This window comes from Ambystoma mexicanum, chromosome 11, assembly GCF_040938575.1.
Source record: "Ambystoma mexicanum isolate Mex_15411 chromosome 11, UKY_AmexF1_1, whole genome shotgun sequence".
In the NCBI taxonomy this organism is placed as follows: domain Eukaryota; kingdom Metazoa; phylum Chordata; class Amphibia; order Caudata; family Ambystomatidae; genus Ambystoma; species Ambystoma mexicanum.
The window spans coordinates 1,468,349,363-1,468,361,865 of NC_090934.1; positions in this window are offsets into that span (position 1 = coordinate 1,468,349,363).

Genomic DNA, 12,503 nt, shown 5'->3' on the forward strand with positions numbered 1-12,503 from the left:
ACACAGATCCAGATCCTTACATAGATCCAGAGTGTATGTGTCCTGGTGTTCCTTACACAGATCCAGAGTGTATGTGTCCTGGGGTTCCTTACAAAGATCCACAGTGTATGTGTCCTAGTGTTCCTTACACAGATCCAGATCCTTACACAGAACCAGAGTGTATGTGTCCGGGTGTTTCTTACGCAGATCCAGATCCTTACATAGATCCAGAGTGTATGAGTCCTGGTGTTCCTTACACAGATCCAGATCCTTACACAGATCCAGAGTGTATGTGTCCTGTTGTTCCTTACACAGATCCAGATCCTTACACAGATCCAGAGTGTATGTGTCCTGGTGTTCCTTACGCAGATCCAGAGTGTATGTGTCCTAGTGTTCCTTACACAGATCCAGAGTGTATGTGTCCTGGGGTTCCTTACAAAGATCCAGAGTGTATGTGTCCTGGTGTTCCTTACACAGATCCAGATCCTTACACAGATCCAGAGTGTATGTGTCCTGGTGTTCCTTACACAGATCCAGAGTGTATGTGTCCTGGGGTTCCTTACAAAGATCCAGAGTGTATGTGTCCTGGTGTTCCTTACACAGATCCAGATCCTTACACAGATCCAGAGTGTATGTGTCCTGGTGTTCCTTACACAGATCCAGAGTGTATGTGTCCTGGTGTTCCTTACACAGATCCAGAGTGTATGTCTCCTGGGGTTCCTTACAAAGATCCAGAGTGTATGTGTCCGGGTGTTTCTTATGCAGATCCAGATCCTTACATAGATCCAGAGTGTATGTGTCCTGGTGTTCCTTACGCAGATTCAGAGTGTATGTGTCCTGGTGTTCCTTACACAGATCCAGATTCTTACACAGATCCAGAGTGTATGTGTCCTGGTGTTCCTTACACAGATCCAGATCCTTACACAGATCCAGAGTGTATGAGTCCTGGTGTTCCTTACACAGATCCAGATCCTTACACAAATCCAGAGTGTTTGTGTCCTGGTGTTCCTTACACAGATCCAGAGTGTATGTGTCCTGGTGTTCCCTACACAGATCCAGAGTGTATGTGTCCTGGTGTTCCTTACACAGATCCAATCCTTACACAGATCCAGAGTGTATGTGTCCTGGTGTTCCTTACACAGATCCAGAGTGTATGTGTCCTGGTGTTCCTTACACAGATCCAGATCCTTACACAGATCCAGAGTGTATGTGTCCGGGTGTTTCTTACACAGATCCAGATCCTTACATAGATCCAGAGTGTATGTGTCCTGGTGTTCCTTACAAAGATCCAGATCCTTACACAGATCCAGAGTGTATGTGTCCTGGTGTTCCTTACACAGATCCAGATCCTTACACAGATCCATAGTGTATGTGTCCTGGTGTTCCTTACACAGATCCAGAGTGTATGCGTCCTGGTGTTCCTTACACAGATCCAGATCCTTACACAGATCCAGAGTATATGTGTCCTGGTGTTCCTTACACAGATCCAGATTCTTACATAGATCCAGAGTGTATGTGTCCGGGTATTTCTTACACAGATCCAGATCCTTACATAGATCCAGAGTTTATGTGTCCTGGTGTTCCTTACACAGATCCAGAGTGTATGTGTCCTGGGGTTCCTTACAAATATCCAGAGTGTATGTGTCCTGGTGTTCCTTACACAGATCCAGATCCTTACACAGATCCAGAGTGTATGTGTCCGGTGTTTCTTACGCAGATCCAGATCTTTACATAGATCCAGAGTGTATGTGTCCTGGTGTTCCTTACACAGATCCAGATCCTTACACAGATCCAGAGTGTATGTGTCCTGGTGTTCCTTACACAGATTCAGAGTGTATGTGTCCTGGGGTTCCTTACAAAGATCCAGAGTGTATGTGTCCTGGTGTTCCTTACACAGATCCAGATCCTTACACAGATCCAGAGTGTATGTGTCCTGGTGTTCCTTACACAGATCCAGAGTGTATGTGTCCTGGCGTTCCTTACACAGATCCAGAGTGTATGTGTCCTGGTGTTCCTTACACAGATCCAGATCCTTACACAGATCCAGAGTGTATGTGTCCTGGTGTTCCTTACACAGATCCAGAGTGTATGTGTCCTGGGGTTCCTTACAGAGATCCAGAGTGTATGTGTCCTGGTGTTCCTTACACAGATCCAGATCCTTACACAGATCCAGAGTCTATGTTTCCTGGTGTTCCTTACAGTTATCCAGAGTGTATGTGTCCTGGGGTTCCTTACAAAGATCCAGAGTGTATGTGTCCGGGTGTTTCTTACGCAGATCCAGATCCTTACATAGATCCAGAGTGTATGTGTCCTGGTGTTCCTTATGCAGATCCAGAGTGTATGTGTCCTGGCGTTCCTTACACAGATCCAGAGCGTAGGTGTCCTGGTGTTCCTTACACAGATCCAGATCCTTACACAGATCCAGAGTGTATGTCTCCTGGTGTTCCTTACACAGATCCAGAGTGTATGTGTCCTGGTGTTCCTTACACAGATCCAGATCCTTACACAGATCCAGAGTGTATGTTTCCTGGTGTTCCTTACAGTTATCCAGAGTGTATGTGTCCTGGGGTTCCTTACAAAGATCCAGAGTGTATGTGTCCGGGTGTTTCTTACGCAGATCCAGATCCTTATATAGATCCAGAGTGTATGTGTCCTGGTGTTCCTTATGCAGATCCAGAGTGTATGTGTCCTGGCGTTCCTTACACAGATCCAGAGTGTAGGTGTCCTGGTGTTCCTTACACAGATCCAGATCCTTACACAGATCCAGAGTGTATGTCTCCTGGTGTTCCTTACACAGATCCAGAGTGTATGTGTCCTGGTGTTCCTTACACAGATCCAGAGTGTATGTGTCCTGGTGTTCCTTACACAGATCCAGATCCTTACACAGATCCAGAATGTATGTGTCCTGTGTTCCTTACACAGATCCAGAGTGTATGTGTCCTGGTGTTCCTTACACAGATCCAGATCCTTACACAGATCCAGAGTATATGTGTCCTGGTGTTCCTTACACAGATCCAGATCCTTACACAGATCCAGAGTGTATGTGTCCGGGTATTTCTTACACAGATCCAGATCCTTACATAGATCCAGAGTGTATGTGTCCTGGTGTTCCTTACACAGATCCAGAGTGTATGTGTCCTGGGGTTCCTTACAAAGATCCAGAGTGTATGTGTCCTGGTGTTCCTTATACAGATCCAGATCCTTACACAGAACCAGAGTGTATGTGTCCGGGTGTTTCTTACGCAGATCCAGATCCTTACATAGATCCAGAGTGTATGAGTCCTGGTGTTCCTTACACAGATCCAGATCCTTACACAGATCCAGAGTGTATGTGTCCTGGTGTTCCTTACACAGATCCAGATCCTTACACAGATCCAGAGTGTATGTGTCCTGGTGTTCCTTACGCAGATCCAGAGTGTATGTGTCCTGGCATTCCTTACACAGATCCAGAGTGTATGTGTCCTGGTGTTCCTTACACAGATCCAGATCCTTACACAGATCCAGAGTGTATGTGTCCTGGTGTTCCTTACGCAGATCCAGAGTGTATATGTCCTAGTGTTCCTTACACAGATCCAGAGTGTATGTGTCCTGGGGTTCCTTACAAAGATCCAGAGTGTATGTGTCCTGGTGTTCCTTACACAGATCCAGATCCTTACACAGATCCAGAGTGTATGTGTCCTGGTGTTCCTTACACAGATCCAGAGTGTATGTGTCCTGGCGTTCCTTACACAGATCCAGAGTGTATGTGTCCTGGTGTTCCTTACACAGATCCAGATCCTTACACAGATCCAGAGTGTATGTGTCCTGGTGTTCCTTACACAGATCCAGAGTGTATGTGTCCTGGGGTTCCTTACAAAGATCCAGAGTGTATGTGTCCTGGTGTTCCTTACACAGATCCAGATCCTTACACAGATCCAGAGTGTATGTGTCCTGGTGTTCCTTACACAGATCCAGAGTGTATGTGTCCTGGCGTTCCTTACACAGATCCAGAGTGTATGTGTCCTGGTGTTCCTTACACAGATCCAGATCCTTACACAGATCCAGAGTGTATGTGTCCTGGTGTTCCTTACACAGATCCAGAGTGTATGTGTCCTGGGGTTCCTTACACAGATCCAGAGTGTATGTGTCCTGGTGTTCCTTACACAGATCCAGATCCTTACACAGATCCAGAGTCTATGTTTCCTGGTGTTCCTTACAGTTATCCAGAGTGTATGTGTCCTGGGGTTCCTTACAAAGATCCAGAGTGTATGTGTCCGGGTGTTTCTTACGCAGATCCAGATCCTTACATAGATGCAGAGTGTATGTGTCCTGGTGTTCCTTATGCAGATCCAGAGTGTATGTGTCCTGGCGTTCCTTACACAGATCCAGAGTGTAGGTGTCCTGGTGTTCCTTACACAGATCCAGATCCTTACACAGATCCAGAGTGTATGTCTCCTGGTGTTCCTTACACAGATCCAGAGTGTATGTGTCCTGGTGTTCCTTACACAGATCCAGAGTGTATGTGTCCTGGTGTTCCTTACACAGATCCAGATCCTTACACAGATCCAGAGTGTATGTTTCCTAGTGTTCCTTACAGTTATCCAGAGTGTATGTGTCCTGGGGTTCCTTACAAAGATCCAGAGTGTATGTGTCCGGGTGTTTCTTACGCAGATCCAGATCCTTACATAGATCCAGAGTGTATGTGTCCTGGTGTTCCTCATGCAGATCCAGAGTGTATGTGTCCTGGTGTTCCTTACACAGATCCAGAGTGTAAGTGTCCTGGTGTTCCTTACACAGATCCAGATCCTTACACAGATCCAGAGTGTATGTCTCCTGGTGTTCCTTACACAGATCCAGAGTGTATGTGTCCTGGTGTTCCTTACACAGATCCAGTGTGTATGTGTCCTGGTGTTCCTTACACAGATCCAGATCCTTACACAGATCCAGAGTGTATGTGTCCTGGTGTTCCTTACACAGATCCAGAGTGTATGTGTCCTGGTGTTCCTTACACAGATCCAGATCCTTACACAGATCCAGAGTATATGTGTCCTGGTGTTCCTTACACAGATCCAGATCCTTACACAGATCCAGAGTGTATGTGTCCGGGTATTTCTTACACAGATCCAGATCCTTACATAGATCCAGAGTGTATGTGTCCTGGTGTTCCTTACACAGATCCAGAGTGTATGTGTCCTGGGGTTCCTTACAAAGATCCAGAGTGTATGTGTCCTGGTGTTCCTTACACAGATCCAGATCCTTACACAGAACCAGAGTGTATGTGTCCGGGTGTTTCTTACGCAGATCCAGATCCTTACATAGATCCAGAGTGTATGAGTCCTGGTGTTCCTTACACAGATCCAGATCCTTACACAGATCCAGAGTGTATGTGTCCTGGTGTTCCTTACACAGATCCAGATCCTTACACAGATCCAGAGTGTATGTGTCCTGGTGTTCCTTACGCAGATCCAGAGTGTATGTGTCCTGGCATTCCTTACACAGATCCAGAGTGTATGTGTCCTGGTGTTCCTTACACAGATCCAGATCCTTACACAGATCCAGAGTGTATGTGTCCTGGTGTTCCTTACGCAGATCCAGAGTGTATGTGTCCTAGTGTTCCTTACACAGATCCAGAGTGTATGTGTCCTGGGGTTCCTTACAAAGATCCAGAGTGTATGTGTCCTGGTGTTCCTTACACAGATCCAGATCCTTACACAGATCCAGAGTGTATGTGTCCTGGTGTTCCTTACACAGATCCAGAGTGTATGTGTCCTGGCGTTCCTTACACAGATCCAGAGTGTATGTGTCCTGGTGTTCCTTACACAGAACCAGATCCTTACACAGATCCAGAGTGTATGTGTCCTGGTGTTCCTTACACAGATCCAGAGTGTATGTGTCCTGGGGTTCCTTACAAAGATCCAGAGTGTATGTGTCCTGGTGTTCCTTACACAGATCCAGATCCTTACACAGATCCAGAGTGTATGTGTCCTGGTGTTCCTTACACAGATCCAGAGTGTATGTGTCCTGGTGTTCCTTACACAGATCCAGAGTGTATGTCTCCTGGGGTTCCTTACACAGATCCAGAGTGTATGTGTCCGGGTGTTTCTTATGCAGATCCAGATCCTTACATAGATCCAGAGTGTATGTGTCCTGGTGTTCCTTACGCAGATCCAGAGTGTATGTGTCCTGGTGTTCCTTACACAGATCCAGATTCTTACACAGATCCAGAGTCTATGTGTCCTGGTGTTCCTTACACAGATCCAGATCCTTACACAGATCCAGAGTGTATGAGTCCTGGTGTTCCTTACACAGATCCAGATCCTTACACAGATCCAGAGTGTTTGTGTCCTGGTGTTCCTTACACAGATCCAGAGTGTATGTGTCCTGGTGTTCCCTACACAGATCCAGAGTGTATGTGTCCTGGTGTTCCTTACACAGATCCAATCCTTACACAGATCCAGAGTGTATGTGTCCTGGTGTTCCTTACACAGATCCAGAGTGTATGTGTCCTGGTGTTCCTTACACAGATCCAGATCCTTACACGGATCCAGAGTGTATGTGTCCGGGTGTTTCTTACACAGATCCAGATCCTTACATAGATCCAGAGTGTATGTGTCCTGGTGTTCCGTACACAGATCCAGATCCTTACACAGATCCAGAGTGTATGTGTCCTGGTGTTCCTTACACAGATCCAGATCCTTACACAGATCCATAGTGTATGTGTCCTGGTGTTCCTTACACAGATCCAGAGTGTATGTGTCCTGGTGTTCCTTACACAGATCCAGATCCTTACACAGATCCAGAGTGTATGTGTCCTGGTGTTCCTTACACAGATCCAGATCTTTACACAGATCCAGAGTATATGTATCCTGGTGTTCCTTACACAGATCCAGATTCTTACACAGATCCAGAGTGTATGTGTCCGGGTATTTCTTACACAGATCCAGATCCTTACATAGATCCAGAGTGTATGTGTCCTGGTGTTCCTTACACAGATCCAGAGTGTATGTGTCCTGGGGTTCCTTACAAAGATCCACAGTGTATGTGTCCTAGTGTTCCTTACACAGATCCAGATCCTTACACAGAACCAGAGTGTATGTGTCCGGGTGTTTCTTACGCAGATCCAGATCCTTACATAGATCCAGAGTGTATGAGTCCTGGTGTTCCTTACACAGATCCAGATCCTTACACAGATCCAGAGTGTATGTGTCCTGGTGTTCCTTACACAGATCCAGATCCTTACACAGATCCAGAGTGTATGTGTCCTGGTGTTCCTTACGCAGGTCCAGAGTGTATGTGTCCTGGCATTCCTTACACAGATCCAGAGTGTATGTGTCCTGGTGTTCCTTACACAGATCCAGATCCTTACACAGATCCAGAGTGTATGTGTCCGGGTATTTCTTACACAGATCCAGATCCTTACACAGATCCAGAGTGTATGTTTCCTGGTGTTCCTTACACAGATCCAGAGTGTATGTGTCCTGGTGTTCCTTACACAGATCCAGAGTGTATGTGTCCTGGTGTTCCTTACACAGATCCAGAGTGTATGTGTCCTGGTGTTCCTTACACAGATCCAGATCCTTACACAGATCCAGAGTGTATGTGTCCTGGTGTTTCTTAAGCAGATCCAGAGTGTATGTGTCCTGGCATTCCTTACACAGATCCAGAGTGTATGTGTCCTGGTGTTCCTTACACCGATCCAGAGTGTATGTGTCCTGGGGTTCCTTACAAAGATCCAGAGTGTATGTGTCCTGGTGTTCCTTACACAGATCCAGATCCTTACACAGAACCAGAGTGTATGTGTCCGGGTGTTTCTTACGCAGATCCAGATCCTTACATTGGCCCTCATTACGACCCTGGCGGAAAATGACTGACCTGACCGCCACAGCGTAAATAGCGTTTCCGCCATTGCACGACGGAGCAAAGTGCGGCTAATTCCGACCCATCGGGCACGAGCACTACTCCATGGCGGAAGTGCAATGTCCGCGATGGCGGAAATGTCCCCAAAACGCCCCCACCGCCGTCGTACGGCGCCCTAGGTGCAATTCCGCCACCCATCTTAGCGGTCACCGTAATGAGCGGCAATCGGAAAGTACGGTGACCGTAAATATACGGAAACGGAAGTAAAAACATGGTCCCGGAACGGGAAACAGCACGCCGTACACCTATAAAATCAGAATTCCCACACAACCATTAAAAATACTACCCTGAGACACATCACAACCCGTCATCCACCCTAGTGAAAACAATAACAATGGGAAAAGTAGCGAAAAAAGCGTGCGACCGCAAGCAGCAGGTCCACTTCTCCCGTGAGGAACTCACCGTGCTCACAGAGACCCTCCAGGAGAATGCTGCCGTCGTCTTCTCGACGCAAATGACCAGGACGGCACTTGCGAACAAGAAGGCCATATGGGCCCTGGTGGCACAGCGGGTAAGTGCGGTGGGGACCGCACCCCGCAACCCACAGCAATGCAGAAAGCGATGGGACGACCTGCGGATACGCGTCCGGAGCATACTTTCTGCCAACCGAAACATTGCCACAGCTACCGGGGGAGGATCGGAATCACCCATCAAGTTGACCCCCTGGGAAGAAATCTGTGCCTCCACCATTGGAATGGAGAGTATAGAGGGAGTCGGAGGGATGGAGAAAGGAGTGCAGACATCCGAAGAATCAGGTAGGTGGGCCAAATAAAACAATGCTAAATCCACAATGTCCAATCATGTGAAGTACCATGTGTCCACATAGTCCAACAGTAACACATGTCCAGGAGAACGTCCACATACATCGGCCTGATAGCTCACTTCAATACTCACAATAAATACATAAATAATTAAAAACCCTAAAAACACCCTCTACACGTGCAGCATGCACACCCTAACTGCAGGCTGCAAAACAACTGCATCCTCAATCCACACAAAAATGAAACCACCTCCAAGGCCCCGACCCAAATCACCCTCAGGTACCACCCCAATGCATGTGATACATTGCCATTCCAATTTCAACAGACCCATTAATAACGCTCGCCCTCCTTTACTCCACCACAGGGTCCGATTCAAACGACGAGCTCCAGGACACCCCTACCAGCACACCTGCAAAGAGGGCCAAGACCAACGGCCAAAGACCCTCCACCTCAGCTGCACGCATCAAGACACGGCAGCAGCACAAATCAAGTGACAGCACACAGGAGGGAACTTCAACAGGCACCCCAGCAGCCAGCATGCCCACAACAGCACCACCACAGGTCCCCCCAATGGATGCCACAGAAGGCACTGCTACTGGTGGCAGCAGCACCATAGGTGACACTGCATTAATGGCAGCATGCTCCGACACAGAAAACGGGGATGTCGAAGTAAGATCCATTCATGACCTGTCTCAATCCCCCTGTTTGTTCCATCCTGTACACCATGAGGATACCACGCAGGGGCACCCACAAGACGACGACTGGCCATCCCCCACAAGCCCTGTGGCAAGGCAACATGAGGTGACCAGCCCCTCTGTGACACCACCGCAAATGGCCATGGCCCAGCAGAGGCAACAGTCCCTCGACCAGGTGATCGTGCAACAGCAGCAACTGGCCACGCTCCTCAAGGACCATGCTGATGAATGTGGGGGTACTAAGTCAGCCATAGAAACATCTACTGAGACACTTAGGGCAGAAATGGAGAGAAGTACAGAGACACTAAGGGCACAAATGGAGAGAAGCACCGAGAGCCTGAGAGTACAAATGGAGAGAAGCACCGAGAGCCTGAGAGTACAAATGGAGAGAAGCACCGAGAGCCTGAGGGGGGAACTGCATGCGACATCCAAAGACGTATGTGCTGAACTTGCCGATGTGCGCCGTGTGCTCACTGAGCTCTCACAAACCCTTAGGGACATGCATGGACGTGAGCAGGCAGAGACATCATCCGTTGCAAGTTCCGTCCAGGGCAGCCCCCAACGTAGATCTGGGAGGAACCTGCGCTCCACAGGCAGGGGTGCCCCTGATACCCGGAGAGGGGGCTTGCAATAGCGTCTGCCCACTGACAATGAGCATCTTTGGACACTGGTGTTCGGGGGGGAGGTAGGAGGGTGGAGGGGGTGTGTTGGGCTTACTTGGGTGGCGGGTCGATGGGGTGTGTAACATAATTTCACATATGCGATAAACATTTCACTATCATCCAATGAGATGTGTGGACATTGATCTTTGTGTATGAGGCCATTATAGGCGTACAGTCCATATTGTGCATGTTCCAGACACACACAGTGCCACAAGTCCCGTGTCCATGTATCAGCCACCAGGCGTGAGTGCTAGAAGCATGAATCTATGAGAATCTGACGAATGTCTCGGCCCTCCTGTGCCTCGCGGACTCCTTGAGGTGCTGCCACATCCCCACCCTCATCATGACCATCTTCAGGTGCTTGCAGTTCTGCGTCAGGGGGCATGGGCACATTTCTACGTACGCACATGTTGTGTAGCATGACACATGCCATGACCATCTTTGCCACCTTCACATGGCGGTACAGGGGTGCCCCGCCAGACCTGCTGAGGCAGCGGAAACGAGTCTTCAGTAGGCCGAATGCCTGCTCTATGACTACACGGGTACGTGAGTGGGCATGGTTGTAGTCCTCCTCATGCTGGTTCTGTGGGTTCCGGAGTGGTGTAAGGAGCCATCTCTTCAGTGGATACCCGGCATCACCTGTATGTGGACAATAAAGGATGTTTGTGGAATGACATTGCTACGTACGCCCCCCCCTTCCTGCCAGGTCATTGCCGCATCACATACCCCACATTATCATGCATGAAATGAGACTCACCGAGTAGCCAGGATCTGTTCCCTGCGTGTCGCTCCATGTAGCGTGGTATTGTAGAGTTCCTCAAAACCATAGAATCATGGAAATCGTGCACAACAATGTGTAATGATCCTGTTGGAGTCACACACCATGTGTACATTCAGAGAATGAAATTGTTTTCGGTTGCGGTACTGGGCCTCCATGGCATGCGGGACGACCAATTCCACATGGGTGCAGTCGATGGCACCAATGCAACCCGGTATGCCGCCAAGTGCATGGAATCCCACTTTTGTGTTCGTAATTTCCTGCTCCGAGCGTGGTAGAGAGATGTAGTCGTCTGCGTGCTTCAGGAGGGCATCGAGCACTTGCAATAGTGTCCGTGAGAACACTGGCTGTGAAATGCCATGCAACTGTCCGACTGTGTGCTGGTAGGTGCCTGTGGCCAGGAAGTGGAGTACAGACACCACCTTCAGTAGGGGTGGAATGGCGGTTGGGCTATCTATCATGCTGACAAGGTCAGCCTGTGTCATATCCACAATGGCGGTTATGGTGTCCCGGTCCAAACGGTAGAGGGTGTGGATCTGCTCATCCGTGAGGTCGAACGGATGTGCTCGGAGGCGTGGGATTGCGGGCTGCCTGCGTGGTGGTAGTGGCTGTGCTGGCGGGCCTTGCTGGCCCTGCCTTGCCCTCCTCCTCCTCCTCCTGCGTCTCCTCTGTGCGGCCGGTTGTTGTAGTAGTTGCTGTTCGTCTTCTTCTTGAAGTTGGAGTACTTGCAGTGCAATCAGGTCCCCCAGGGCCAACATCGCTAGTCCTGCCGGTAGGGTTTTGGTGTGGGTGTGGGAGGGGGTTGGGTGTGCAATTTATGTGTTTTCAAGCTGTATTGCCTCCACCTGTGGTGATTCATTCCACCTGTGCAAGCTGCAATCCCCTTTGGGCGAGCACGTCCCGCACACAACGCTGCAATTCGACGCATGGCATCTTGCTATTACAATCATGTATATGATCCCGATGGCAGTGAAATATTGGTTCATATGTTCATTCTGCTATGGTCCCATTGTTTCACATACTATCTTTGCAGTCGCGAACAAACTTGTGAAGGGTCAGTGGAATGTAGTACTCGATTAACGGTGGACCCTCATGCAGCACTGTACCGCGGTTCACCGACGGGCGGGGCGTCCCATTTGTGAGTGAAGCCAGTTTGCATTTACACACAATGCCGCACTACATGGATGGATTTGTGATTTCAAGCGGTCACAGATGCCTTTTCGACGTGATGTTGCAAATGAGGTATTCGAAGGACGGCGCTTTCGGTCTTCAGCTAGCGGCGAGGAGACGCCCACAGGTCTGACTGCAAATATAACGTTCTATTGTTTAGTGTCCTTGGGACAGGGGCCATGGCGAGAATGCAATGATTGATATGAATAGTATGGGATGCGCAATAGCGTAGTGGACGATGAGGCAGGACGTTCCCAAATACATCTTACTTCACAACACTGGAATCCCGGCCTGGAGCACAGTGGATTTTGCAGACTGCATTACGCACAGACTCAATGGAAATTTCACATGTGATGTGAGTAAATAATCAGGCGTTTTCATACCGGGATGAGGAAATGATGTATGGATGCATGGACAGATGATTTAATGGAGAGTTTGCCATGTACAGGGCTTTTTGGAATCTATCCACCTCCCCTGCGCTATGTGATGCAGAGCTGCCATAGTGGGACCATCGTCTATCTGCCCTTGTTGTACCCTCCCTGTCTCGACGCGCCTTCATACA